A 14,558-nucleotide genomic window follows, 5' to 3' on the forward strand; every position below is an offset into this window, starting at 1 on the left:
CAGTCTCTTTCCTCCCCTCTTCCATTTGGCAGAAGTCTGAAAGCATGTTCCATCACAGTTTCTACTCCACTGTTAAAAGAATATAAAATGGTCCTTTAATACGTTAAGATGGATTCTTGACCTCACAATTTACCTCACTGTGATTTCGTACTTTATAGTTTTCCCTGCATTGCACTTTCTTTGTAGCTGTTACACCTCATTCTATGCTGTTATTGCTTTATTTGTTCTTCCTCAGTGCTCTGTGTAACGATCTGATCTGTATGAGCAGTTTGCAGGGCAAGCTTTTCACTGCATCCTGGTGTATATGACAATAATAATTTCAATTCCAGTTCCAAAACTTACAAAATCATTTAGCTTTCATATGTCTTTAGTAATTATCTACTTAGGAAAGCTAAATTTTCAGTTTAATATCCTTTTCATTAATATTAAAATGTTTGAATAATTTTATAATGTAATAGTGATGATTAGAGGGAATTTGATGATATGTGTATGTTAAAACAACTGGCCCACAAAATTTGGCTCCCTACCACTGTTTTCTTGGGCTCCACAGGTGTTGAATTAGTCAATAGCGTGTGTTGAGATGCAAAACGTTAGGTGCAAGATATCATATTGCGAGGGTGTTAGTGAAAGCATGGTTAATGTCTCACTCTACCTCTTACTCAATGTCAGCAAGACCAAGAAACTGATTTGAGACTTCAGGAGAGGGGAACCGGAGCTCCATGGCCCAGCCCTCATTGGAGGATCAGAGGTGGAGAGGGTTAGCAACTTGAAATTTCTGGGTGTTACTATTTCAGAGCAGCATGTAAGCACGCAAGTGCAATTGCAAAGTAAGCACTACGGTGCCTCTACTTCCTTTGGAGTTTGTGGAGATTTGGCAACTAAATCTTTAACAAACTTCAGCTGGTGTGCAGTGGAGGGTACTGTATATTGACTCACTGTATCACAGCCTGGTATGGAAACACCAATGCCTTTGAACAGAAAATCCTACAAAAAGTGGTGGATTCAGCAGTGGTGGATTCAGCAGTGTGTATCAGAGGTAAAACCCATTGAGCACATCTCCATGAAACACTGTCATAGGAAAGCAGCATCCATCATCAGAGATCTCCACCACCTAGGTTATGCTCTCTTCTTGCTACGGCCATTGGGCAGAAGGTACAAGAGCCTCAGGACTCGCACCACCAAGTTCAAGAACAGTTAGTGCCTCAAACTATCAGGCTCTTGAACAAAAGGGAATAATTACACTTACTTGCCCATCCATTGAGATGTTCCCCAACTAATTATCTCACTTTAAGAGCTCTTCATCTTGTTATTTCATGTTCTCATTATTTATTGCTGTTAATTTATATTTGCATTTACACAGTTGTTGTTTTCTGCTCTCTGGTTGATCTTTCATGGATCTTGTTTTAGTTACTGTTCTATAGACTTGCCCACAAGAAAATAAAATCTCAATGTTGTATATGGTGACATATATGTACTTTGATAATAAAATTTACTTTTGAATTTTTTGAACTTTGAATTGTAATCTACATGTTAGGCATAACTTGACATCAATCAAGGTTGTATTCATTTGCCACTAAACTGCCATTTGGAGCTCTGCACTTATACTAATGCCTTCCATAATGTCAACAATAGGCAGAATATACTAACCCATCTCATTATTACATGAAGTGATCATCAACTAATATTTGGTTTCTACTGCTGCTCCTGTGATTATATATGTTTAGAGTGTTTTGCATCATTCTTTAAAGTTGTTATATTCAACAGAATGTGGTTTTGTGGCAGGTGCTAAAAAGCTTTAACCTCATTTCAAAGTTCTGCATGAACTTCTTTCTCAAAGACATTGGCATATTAGTAGGGATGTTTCTTCAAAGATCAAATCACATAGAGAAAGACAGAAGTTCTTGAAGAATAGGGAAGAATGCTGGAAGAGGAGGTGGGGAGAAGCTTTTAGCTGGAGATTACCACATCCAGAGTATCCAACTCTTTGTCAGGAAGAACATATAAATCATCTCTGGTTCAGTGAAGACAAACAGTAACTGCTTTCTCAGAGGTTGTTAAGGTGATTATTGCATCTTCTTTTATGTGCCGGGTAGATTCTAGGGTGGAGCTGGATATTTGTAACATGGAAGCAACTCTGAGGAAATATCAAACCTCCCCAATAGGACAGGGTGCCATTGACTCGGTTCACATGGTTGAAGGTCACTCTGAGCTGTATAGAAGAAGAATCTGTTTGCAATGTTGATATTTAACTGTTGTCAGTTCAACTACTAGTAGTCATAATCAATATCAGTCATTTGTGTCATCTGGTTTTGAGTAGTTATGACAGCTAAAATGTGATTACCAGCTGCCATTCATGAATCCAGGGAACAGGCCCAACGGGACAGAGAGCATTTAGAAGGAAATGGAGAAAGTGAGGGAAAAGAACGGATAGAGGGAAATTTATTTAATTTTTAAATTTTATTTGACAATGCATCATGGAGTAGGCCTTTCTCGCCCTTCGAGTCACGCAACCCCACAAACTTGATTAAACCTAATCTAATCACGGAACAATTTACAATGACCAATTAACCTACTTAGTACGTCTTTGGACTGTAGGAGGAAATGGGGAGACCTGGAGAAAACCCACATACTCCACGGGGAGGATGTATAGAGATTCCTTACAGAACAGTGCCAGAATTAAACTCTGAATTCCGGAACACGTCTTGTTAAATGCGGAAGTAGTTTTTCTGAAAACACAACTGATTGTAATATCAGCACTACCATCAATAGCATTACTTTTCCCTATTCCCTCAAATGATGGTAATTGTTGGCACGAGAGATTCCAGATGCTGGAATTGGCAGCAACAAACAGTTTTCTAGAGGAATTCAGCAGGTTGAACAGAATCTGTGTGGGGAAAAGTCCTGTCAATGTTTTAGGTTTCAACCCTGCATTAGGACCTCCAGCAGATAGTTCATTCTTCCAGTTGTCAGTTGTTGCTGACCAGAACAGCATCTGCTTGGCCACAATGCTCAGCTATAAGTAAATGCTACATAATAATTCTACAAGCTAGATACCATCTCATTGCCAGGAAGGATGAAGGCTCTCGGCCCAAAACATCAACAGTTTACTCTTTTCCACAGATGCTGCCTGGCCTGCTGAGTTCCTGCAGCATTTCTTGTGTGTTGCTTAGGATGGGTTCCAAGCTCTGCACAAAGCCTTTGACATTTCATTCAGGCTACCTGATAACTGTGCATACCCATTCCCAAGAGTCTCCAAGTAAGTTTCAGTTATGGTCCAATATGCAGCCTCTGCAGGAGCCATTGTTTACATTTTAGAGGTGAAGGTTGGCTTTAACTACTCAAGATATTCATCCCAAGCAGATACTCAGCAGCATCATTAGAATGGGATCTTGAAACTTGTTGAAGGTTGAAAGACCTCAGTAAAGTGGATTATGCAAGGATGTTTCCTATGGCAGGGGAGTCTAAGACCAGAGAACACAGTATCGGAATAGAGGGACATCCACTTTGAACGGAGATGAAAAGGAATTTCTTTAGCTAGATGGTGGTGAATCTGTGGAATTTATTGCCACAGGCAGCTATGGAGGCCAAGTCATTGGATATATTTAAGGCAGAGATTTATAGACTCTCGATTAGTCAGGGCATGAAGGAATACAGGGAGAAGGCAGGACATTGCGGATGAGAGGGATAATATATAAGCTGGGATGGAATGACGGGCAGGCTTAATAGGCTGAATGGTCTAATTCTGCTCCTATATCTTTTGGTCTCATGTTCTTATGGTTTTATGCAACATTCCTGCATTTAGCAAGATGCATGATGAAATTAGTGCACTACACACAAAATGCTGGAGGAACACAGCTGGCCAGTCCTGAAGAAGAGCCTTGGCCCCAAATGTTTTCTGTTTATTTCCCTCCACAGTGTTCCCAGACCTGCTGAGTTCCTCCAACATTTTTGAAGGTTTCCAGCATCTTCAGAACTTCTTGTGTCACTAAAATTAATGCACTACTTGAATTGGAGGAAACAGTCATTGACCAAATTTGCATTGGAATTTCTGCGACTGGGAAGGGGGTGGAGTTGTGGAGCTCTATTTAGCCAACATTAGGCTTGGAAAACTTTTCCATTATCTTAGCAATATCAGCAAGAGACATGCAGTCAGATCTCAGGAAGGCACAGGTAGCATTTGGTGCTACTTATCCAATCCTACAAATACCAATGCCTTTTTTGTAAGACTTCTCGTCTTGTAACACATTCTCAATAGTCCAGTGGTAGCTTCATTGCTATCAACCCTGGAATTAATGTAGGAAATTGTTCAATGATCGCATGTGAACTTCAAGTGAGACCACTAGCATTCCATTTCCCACTTTAAAATATGTGCCAGTATGGATCTCAGACTTTTCCTATTGCTCTCTGTCATCAAATATAGTCTTCATCCTACATATTCTCTCTCTGAGAACAAATACACTCAACCATTTCTACACCTTCCACTCAATGTATGTACCGAACCAAATTTCTTTCTTCATTCCCTCCTTGGTATAAATTCTATGCACCCAACTTTCCATTCAATACGTCAATGTGGTATTATAGAGGCAATATTACTAGAGTGACATCTCAAAGATGATCAATTTGAATCCTAATTAATTGAATTTGAGCATTTGTTTAAAAACGTTCAGACAATAAGCTGACAGTAGTATAAAGAGTCAGTTGAATTGTTGGGCAAACCTAGCTGCTTCCCTAAGGAAACTTTTCATTGGTCTGAATCACCTGAATTTTATCATCATTATCATTATGTGCTGTGTTGTATGACGTGGGCAATTATGATCTTTGACCATGATTGCTCTTAGCAATTTTTTCTACAGAAGTGGTTTGCCAAGGCCGCCTTCTGAGCAGTATCGATACTCCTCAGAGTTTGTCTGCCTGATGCCGGTGGTTGTATAAGCAGGACTTGAGATAAGCAACAGCTGCTCAAATGAATATCCACCTCCCATAGCTTCACGTGACCCTGATCAAATCACGTGAAGCAGGTGTTACGCCTTGCCCAAAAGGTGACATGCAGGTTAGCGGAGGGAAGGAGTGCCTTACACCTCCTTTGGTCGGGATGTACCCCACCCCACCGCCCAGGTAACTGTATATCCATATCAAAGTCCATAGCATTAATTACAATCTGTAATCAATTTACCGGAAAGGTGCTCTGTTGTAATAAAGATCTTTCAACAAGAGGGACAAAATAAAATTCTTTCATCATCAGTATAAATCATATCCTGTATATGAAGACAAAATGAAACCCTGGTTAGATGACACTTGGAATATTATATTTAGTTCTGGGCGCCTCATTATAGGAAAGATGAAGAACCTTTAGAGTGTGTGCAGAGGATATTTACCAGGATGCTGCCTGGATTAGAGAACATGTCTTATGAAGCTAGGTTGAGCGGGCTAAGGCTTTTCTCTTTAGAGTGAAAGACGATGAGAGATTACTTGATAGTGGTGCACAGGATGAAAAGAAGAACAGATTGAATGGATAGCCAGAGACATTTTCCCACGATGGAAATGGTGAATACTAGGGGGCAGAATTTTAGTATGATTGGAGGAAAGTATAGTGGGGATGTCAGAGATTACACAGTGTGGTGAGTCTATTGAATACCTTGCCAGGGATGGTGGTAGAACAGATACATTAGTGCATTTAAGAAACTCTTAGATAGGCACATGGATGACTAAAAAGTGGATGACTGTATAGGAGGGAATGTTAGGATTTTGTGAATAAAACATGCGAGAGCCATTTTATGCACTTTAAGAAAAGCCGTAGGCCTTTACTTCGAATACCAACAAAACAAAAGCATTTGCCTTACACTGGCGATATTACATCAGACACCATCTCTTAAAGTGAACACGACAACTCAAAGAAAGGTATTAATGAATTACGTAGAACAGTTTCTGTTCTAAACAATCTATCAACCATTACTTTACCTGAAACAGGCCCCCATAAATTCTCCAAAACCGGCATTGTGAGTCTGTCTTGAGCTTTTACGAATCACCCAGCTTGGGTCCTATGTGCCTTGGTTAGAGTAACACCAAGTGCCTCTGCCTCATCCAAGGGTGTGTTGACATGCAGATGGTCATAACGTGATGCAAAGGCAAAGGTAGTGGAACCATCCTGGTCTTGGTAGGCCAGTTTAAGGTGATCTACAGATAGACATTCTTGTTTATTCTTCCTATCTACAATAAAAGTCTTTTCCCCGTGTCTCAAGACATGGAATGGGCCATCGTAAGGGGTCTTAAGAGGGTGTTGATGTGCATCATGGCAGACAAGAATGAACGAGGTAGAACAGAGGTCAGTTGGTACCTAAGAAAGCAGTAGGCTGTGATGGGATGTAGGAATAGATGTAAAATGATCTAGTTTTCTGAGGAGGGCAGAATCCTACTGAGATGTAGACCAGGCGGCCGTGACATCAGGAATAAAATTATTTGGCACCCGCAGCAGTTGCTCATACACCGACTCAGCGGCGGAGTGCTGCAGATCCTCTTTTAGAGCCTTTGTAAGGACCAGAAGGACCCATGGGAGATGATTGTGCCAACACTTGTCCGTCAGGGTGGCCCTCAGAGCAGCCTTTAAGGAATGGTGAAACTGCTCACACAGGCCATTAGACTGTGGGTGATACACTGTGGTGTGATACAATTTAACACCAAGGTTCTGGGTCATTTTGGCGCAGAGGTCTGACGTGAATTGGGGATTGTGTTTAGAAGAAATTTCAGATGGGGTACTGAGTAAGGTCTGCTGGCTTCGTTGATTCTTGAGGGACTGTTGAACACCTTGCCAGGGATGGTAGTAGAGCGGATACCTCTGGTTGTGTGCTGTTCCCAAATTCCTGGCAGATTCTAAGCCACTGCATTGGTCAACATGTTGTTGAGTAATTCTTTAATTGTCTGATCTCCTTGAGGTCACCAGGGCTGAATTTTGTGAATAAAATATGCAAGAGTTGTATTATGTGCTTAACAAAAGCTGCAGCCCTTTGCATCCATTACCAACAAAATAAAAGCAGTCACCTTACACTGACGTCATTATGACAGACACTGTCTCTTAAAGTGAACACATCAACTTAATGATGATGTTTGTGAATTATACAGAACAGTGTCTATTATGAACAGTATATGTTATCTGTCACCCATTACATTACCCTACACAAGGATTAGATTGATCTTAGACAAGGTAAAAAGGTTGTCACAACATTGTCGGCCAAACCGCCTGTACTGTGCTACAGTGTTCTATGTTAATGTTCTACGAAACATTTCAGCCTCGTTTCCTCTTGCCTTTTCTTTAGATTTAGGCATTGGCACATCTCCACACTGCTTTTCAACAAACATTCACCAACTCTTTCCTACTCTTCTTACAGACAAAGAAACACATGCATTATGGGAATGGAGTAAGAAACGTGAACCTGGATCGTAGCCTGGGAAATCTGAAGCCTGGATAAAGCTGGGAGCACTGGGTAAGAGGATGATGAACTTGCCTAACATTATGAATTTTCACTTCTTATATACACTCAGCAAGATTCATGATTCTAAAATGTTTATGTGTTTTCTCCTGTCAGTCATTAGTTGATATCGCTTTCCCTTTCATTGCTGTCAGGTACTGAGTGCAATCAGTAATATCTGCTGATTGTGGAGAACAAGAACAGAGAGTACAATTGCATTCAACATGTAGTGTGCTGTGTGTGGAAAGTTAAGATGGCACAAAGAGAATGCCAGTTGGGCAATTAAAGTACCAGGAAATTCTTTTATAACTACAATTCGAACAAGAAAATACACAGTAGCTTTGGAATTTCCCTTCTGCACGCAGATACAAGAGAGCTTCTCATTTCCTGATTGTCCTTCAGTGGACTGTTTATAATCACTATGGTATGAAACAGCAGTCTGAGAATATAAAAAAATTCCTTGCTCAATTTATCCTATCAAAACCCTACAGAGTGCTAAATAAGAAAGATCTCATAAAGTTGCACGAATGATGTTGTCACTTCCACCTTGGAATTAAGAGATACAATGGATACTTTTTTCATCAGAGACAGACAAACTTAACCTTCACATTTAACAGATACCCTCTTGTTTATTCAAAGAAATGCTGTCAGTGTTGCAATCCTTCATGGATTATCAAGTGGCATGAAGAAAATGATCTTGAAACGGAAAAGAGATAGTCTAGTGACATTCAGAAAGTTTAATTTTGACTTCTGACCAAAAGATATTTCTTATTATATACAGTGAGTATTTGTGTTATCATCAAATGAGATTGTGCTGCGATTTGTAATTTACATTCACTTCTTGGCATATTAGAACAGATACCCATCATACGATTGGCTTTTGAAAGTGATAGGGACACAGCCTAACACCCCATTAGTCATTGTAGTGGTCATATGAACAGCAAATGTAAGACCATAGGGATCATTCAAGCTAAACCCAAATGCAAAGTAATAAAATGCATAAATATATGTGTATCTCAGTCAGTAAGACTATGACTCTCAGATGTTAAGCCCAAAACTGAACCTTTCTAAAAGCAGAAGGTGCATGAGTTCCGCATGCTGAATGATTAATATTGTACACTGAAGGACATAATTTGTCTTGAGATTTAAGGATTAGGCTCAGCTTGATGAAGAGTGGTATTGATATTTGATTTAACCTGTATAGTTCCTGCTTTCCTCATGAGCTACATTATTCACCATCAGTGGGGCTGAATTTAAATTTAGGCAATCAACAAATGCTTTGAGTCTAACGGTTTCCTACTCCTCATAAGTGCTTGAAGCCCCAGCCGGTTAGAGGTCCACCCTCGTCTGTGCGTAGCTCTCAGATATTAATATTTCAGTAATGACATGTTATAAGACCATGAGTCCATAAGACAAAGGAATGGAATGAGGCCATTCAGCCCATCAAGTCTTCTCCACCATTCCATCATAGTTGATTTATTATCCTGCCTTCTCCTCATATCCTTTGACCCCCAGACTAATCAAGAACTTATCAATCTCTGCTTTAAATATACCAATGGCATACCCTCCTCAGCTGTCAGTGGAAATAAATTCTACAGATTCACTACATTCTGGCTATAGAAATTTTTCCTCATCTCTGTTCTAAATGGATGTCCCTCCATTCTGAGGATATGCCCTCTGGTTCTAGACTCACCCACTATAGGAAACATTGTCTCCACATCCACTATATCTAGACCCTTTAATATTCGATAGGTTTTATTGAGATCCCTTCATTCTTTTAAACTTCAGTGAGTACAGGCCCAGAGTCATCAAATGCTCCCCATACATTAACCCTTTCATTCCTGGAATCATTCTTGTGAACCTCTTTTGGACCCTCTCCAATGGCAGCACAACTCTTCTTAGATAAGGGGCCCAAAGCTGCTCACAATACTCCAAGTGCCTTATAAAGCCTTAGCATTACGTCATTGCTTTATATTCTAGTCCTCTTGAAATTAATGTTAACAATGCATTTGCCTTCCTTACCACTGATTCAACCTGTAAGTTAACCTTTAGGGAATCCTGCACGAGGACTCACGAGGTCCCTTGCACCTTGGATTTTCAACTTTTCCCCTCATTTTGAAAATAGTCTGCATCTATTTCAAGAGATCCCAGTTTCTAAGGAATTTTTCACTAAAATTATCTAAATTATCAGCATTCCCTCTCTAATTTATCTTCATTCTCCACCAGATTCACTCATCCAAACAGTCATTTACGACCTTCATCTGCCGTGTCTTGTACTTCTATATTCTTAGCATTTCCTCAGCAATGACTGCAGTTTCAGCAAAAAACTGTGTGGTAAGCAACTCTGTCGTTTGCTGACTGCCACTACCTCTTTTTACTTCTGGCAAAGGTACTTAAAATTAGCCCATTGAATGTCAGACTTACTCACCCTATGAATTTAGTTCTTCACTATAAAGTTCAGTCTGAACGGTCAGCATGAAATGTTGGAGCAATAGTAAATGATACCACCAAACTTTCAATTGTCATGGATGGCAACTATTGGTGATCACAATTCTATCAGACACTTATAGCACACCCAGTCCAAAAATTAGTTGCACTGAAGTCAACATTTTGTTGGTAGTATAACCAGACTTACTGCATACTCTGCACCTCAGAGGAAAATCTATTCTAGAAAGTATGACTAGCTTGCCTAAGACTTTTGCACAGTACTGAAGTCATTTTATTAACTGCATTTATTCCGGTCAAGATGACACTAGCGTACAGCGCTCCCTCGGTTCACATCTTCCAGATAGCTCATGAAAGTATCTTTTTTTCTTTTCCTACATATGTTTTTTTCCCATTACGTTTGTTTCTAGGACGATTAGAGCCTGCAATTTACAGTTTGGAGATTGTTTGAGTGATCCAGTGTTTTGCTGTCTCCAGGAAGATTCTGGGAAGCCAGCACGTACCAGTGCGGTCTCAATGCAAAGAAACTTCAAGGTGACACAGGAGCTGATCTTCGATACCATTTCAATGTTTAAAGTGCCCATTAATCACCAATTAAAGAGACGACAAAGATTGTGACATCGAGGTGAATGCGGAAGGCGGGCAAGAGTTTCAGCACTGACTGCCTTCCTTTGGATTGCTGCTGGAGAAGGAGTCTGTGAGTGGCCTATAGCTGCGTGGCTCACTGTCTCTCTGCGGGTAGGCATCTCTGCCTCACGCGGTTTCTTTCCATAAATGTCAGCGATACTGTGATTCTGCTTTTATGGATTGGACTATTGTGTATATGGATGGTGGACATTTTTATACTTCTGGTTTTTGTATTCTGTGTTCATTTGTTGCTCGTACCTTTTCCGTTTTGTTGTGCAAGGGGAGGATGCTTGAGGGTTGATGCTCTGGTAGGTTTTTGTGCGGAGGAGGGCTTGTTTTTTTGGGGGGGCGATGTTCTTGTTCTATTTTGTGTGAGGGGAGTGGGGTTTTGGGATGTTGATGATTGGGATGCTGCTCCTTTTGGAGTGGATTTGATTTTTCTCTCTGAACGACTTCCATGTTCTTTCTTCGTTTTGCGGCTATCTGGCGAATACAAATTCAGAGTTGTATAGGGATGCATTATAAAAATAAATGAACCTTTGACCTTTGAAACTTAGAATTTTATGTAGTGTGCTGTACTGCTGTTGCAAAAAAATCAAATTTCATGACATATGTGAGTGATGATAAACCTGATTCTAATATGGGTCTCCATTGTGGACTGAAAGTGGGAAGGGGCAGGGAGAGGGTATCATGCTTAGGCACTATGCATATGTGCCTAAAACCTTTGCACAGATTTGATTACTTATTACCGGACACCCTTGGGGCATTTTTCATACATTAAGGTGCTACGTATATTATTGAAAATAGTATTGTAATTAAACAACAATCAAAGTTCAAAGTTCAAAGTACACATATGTCACTACATGCAAACCTGAGATTCATTTTCTAGAAAGCATACACAGTAAATCCAAGAAACACAATATAATCAATGAAAAGATGCAGCCCACGGGATAAACAATCAATTATCCGAAAGACAACAAACTGTGCAAATACGAAAGGAGAAAAGAATGAGCAATAAATATCGAGAACATGATATGAAGAGTCCTTGAAAGCGAGTCCATAGGTCGTGGAAACAGTTTAATGATGGGGAGAGTGAAGTTGAGTGAAGTTAGCCCTCAGTTTCAAGAGCCTGACGGCTGAGGGGTAATAACTGTTTCTGAACCTGGTAGTCTGGTCATATCAAAAGTTGTATTGACATGAAAACCTATACTTCCATACTTAACTACCCCTCTACCTGCGTAAAGCAGATGTTCTAGCAATTTATTTAAAGGCCTGCCTGAAACGAATGCATGAGAAAGGCAATTTGGTGTTCAAGGTGTGAACACGTTTTCCATTGCTCACTGGTTGATCTTTCACCCATCCATTCAATGAACCTGCACTACTGCACAAGATCAATAATACACAACTGGCACCAATGCATTCAAATAGATCCTGCTAGTGATGATCTTAAACTCCATCTAAATGTACTTTGAAATTTACAGTTGCAGATAACATTTTATTGAGGTTACTTTCAATCTTAATTGGAAAAAAAGTGCTTGAATGGCAAAGCGAGCTAATAGTATGGTGATAAAAAAAAGACTTGTTTAACCTGGCAAAAGAACAAACAGTTTGTAACACTTTATATTAAAAGATCACTTGCTTGAGGAACTGGAGGAAAATGTGCAAAGACATTTGCAAGAAGTAGTCAGATGGTTAGAAATGAGAGAGAACAATCGGCTGAAATTCAGAATGACACCATATATGATTACATTGTCAAACAAGTAAAAATGCTGTTTATACAAAGGCATTAAAATTGTTTTGGAAATACACTCAGTGGCCACTTTATTAGGTACCTCCTGTACCTAATAAAGTGGCTGTTGAATGTATGTTTGTGGTTTTCTGTAGCTGTAAGTCATCCACTTCAAGGTTCGATGTGTTGTGCATTCAGAGATGCTCTTCTGCACACTATTGTAACGTGTGATTATTGAGTTACTTGTTGTCTTCCTGTCAGTTTGTGCCACTCTGGGCATTCTCCTGTAACCTCTCTCATTAACAAGGTGATTTTCACCCATCAAATTGTTGTTCACTGGGTGTGTTCTGTTTTGATTTTGCACCTTTCACTGTAAACTGCAGAGACTGCTGTGTGCAAAAATCCCAGATCAGCACCTTCTGAGATACTCAAACCTCCCCGTCTGGCACCAACAATCATTCCATGGTTAAAGGCACTCAGATCACATTTCTTTTCCATTCTGATGTTTGGTCTGAACAGCAACTGAACCTCTTGACAATGCCTTCTGCTTTTATGCATTGAGTTGCTGCCACATGATTGGCTGGTTAGTTATTTGCATTAACAAACAGTGTAATGTATTTAATATTTCAGTAATATTTGAGTAATATTGTAAATATATTGCATCATAAAGAATTCTTGTCCATTTAAATAATTTATTATGGGTTATATGTAAAAATAAATGAATTACATACGTTATGACACTACCACGTGATACACAAGCACCTCGCTTAAAGTAAAGAACAAAAAACCAGGACTCGCACATCTCTTGGACTCCTGTCTTTTCCTTATAATTACACTAATTTCTTGGAGTTACAAAACATAACAAGTGATGACAAGGTATTTTTAAAATTAACCTGAGAGAACCTGTGGAAGTGCAAGAAGACGTTCAGGCTAAAAAAAAAATTTGCAGAGTGTGTTCTTCAGAAGATAAGAAATATTTATGTTTAAAATAAAAGGAGAAAACAGAAGAATTCATGAATTTAAAAAAGTATCAATAATCATTAAAAAGGAGCAGAAATGACTGACTACATCAGAAAGATAGACACGTTTAATATCACAACAGATAATTGAATTTTGTATTCTGAAAGGATTGGGCAGTATATTAAAGCAAATGAAACAGCCACTGGGGAATGGTTTCAGCTTGAACGTCAACTGTTTACTCTTTTCCATAGATGCTGCCTGGCTTGCTGATTTCCTCCAGCATCTTGTGTGTGTGTTGCAATGGGAAACAAGTACCAATTTTGCTGAGTTTAAAGGCATACACTTTGCTTAGAAGTTTGACTAACAGCTATTTGATGTGCTAAGTGACAGTATCAGTCTGGTCAGCAAACTTTCTTAACTAAGTAACGTGGTGTGTGTAGTCTTGTTTGATGCAGCCAATTAGCATAACTTACTTGTTTTACACTGCATCTCTTGAGAGTCAGCATTGTGCTATGGGCCAGCAAACTGTGCTCTATAGACAGTGCTATTTGTTTGCAAAGCTGTCCTTTAAACTTCAGACTGATTATTGCTTGCCATTTACATTAAGAACTGAAGACTTGCTCCCATTCATGAGAAGAAGTTGAACAAATAATAATAGTTGGGACTTCAACTTAATCAAAAACAACTCTTTGATCTCTAGAAATGTCAGCTGATGTGTTAGAAAGCTAAGCTTGGCAAAAATGCCTTCCGGTCCTGGACAGTGAATGTGCATCCCTTCCCCTTTTTCTTTTGTTTTTGTGAATACATGCAATTCCTGTTTGAAAGCCTGCATGAATTTGGTTCCACTCTGCTTTCTGATGACACTCCAGATGAAAGCACTTTCACTGGACCATTTTCCTATATCTCTCCTTTGATGATTTATCCACCCTTACTAACACTATGTATGTTAACCAATGGCCCAGTAACAAGATAATATTGTCTCTTCCATCCCTTTCACATGTCACAGAAATAGGTTTCTATCAAGCTCAAGAACATGTTCAAGGTTTATTGTCATTCAGCCATATAAATGTATATAGCCAAATGAAACAGCATTCCTCTGGACCAAGATGCACAAAAAGTGCAAAGAATTCACACCTAAAACTTAAAGGAATATTACTACAAATAAATTAACAGATAATAAAGTGCATTTATGATACAAGTTAAAAAGTAAACGCTATAACTCTACTGGTGCTTCATACATGATGAGAACTGGGTGGTGACAGGGAGTTCAGCAGTCTCACAGCCCGGGGGAAGAAGCTATTTCCCATCCTAACAGTCTTCGTCCTAATACTATG

The sequence above is a fragment of the Hemitrygon akajei genome, chromosome 2, assembly GCF_048418815.1.
Source record: "Hemitrygon akajei chromosome 2, sHemAka1.3, whole genome shotgun sequence".
NCBI classification, from domain to species: Eukaryota; Metazoa; Chordata; class Chondrichthyes; order Myliobatiformes; family Dasyatidae; genus Hemitrygon; species Hemitrygon akajei.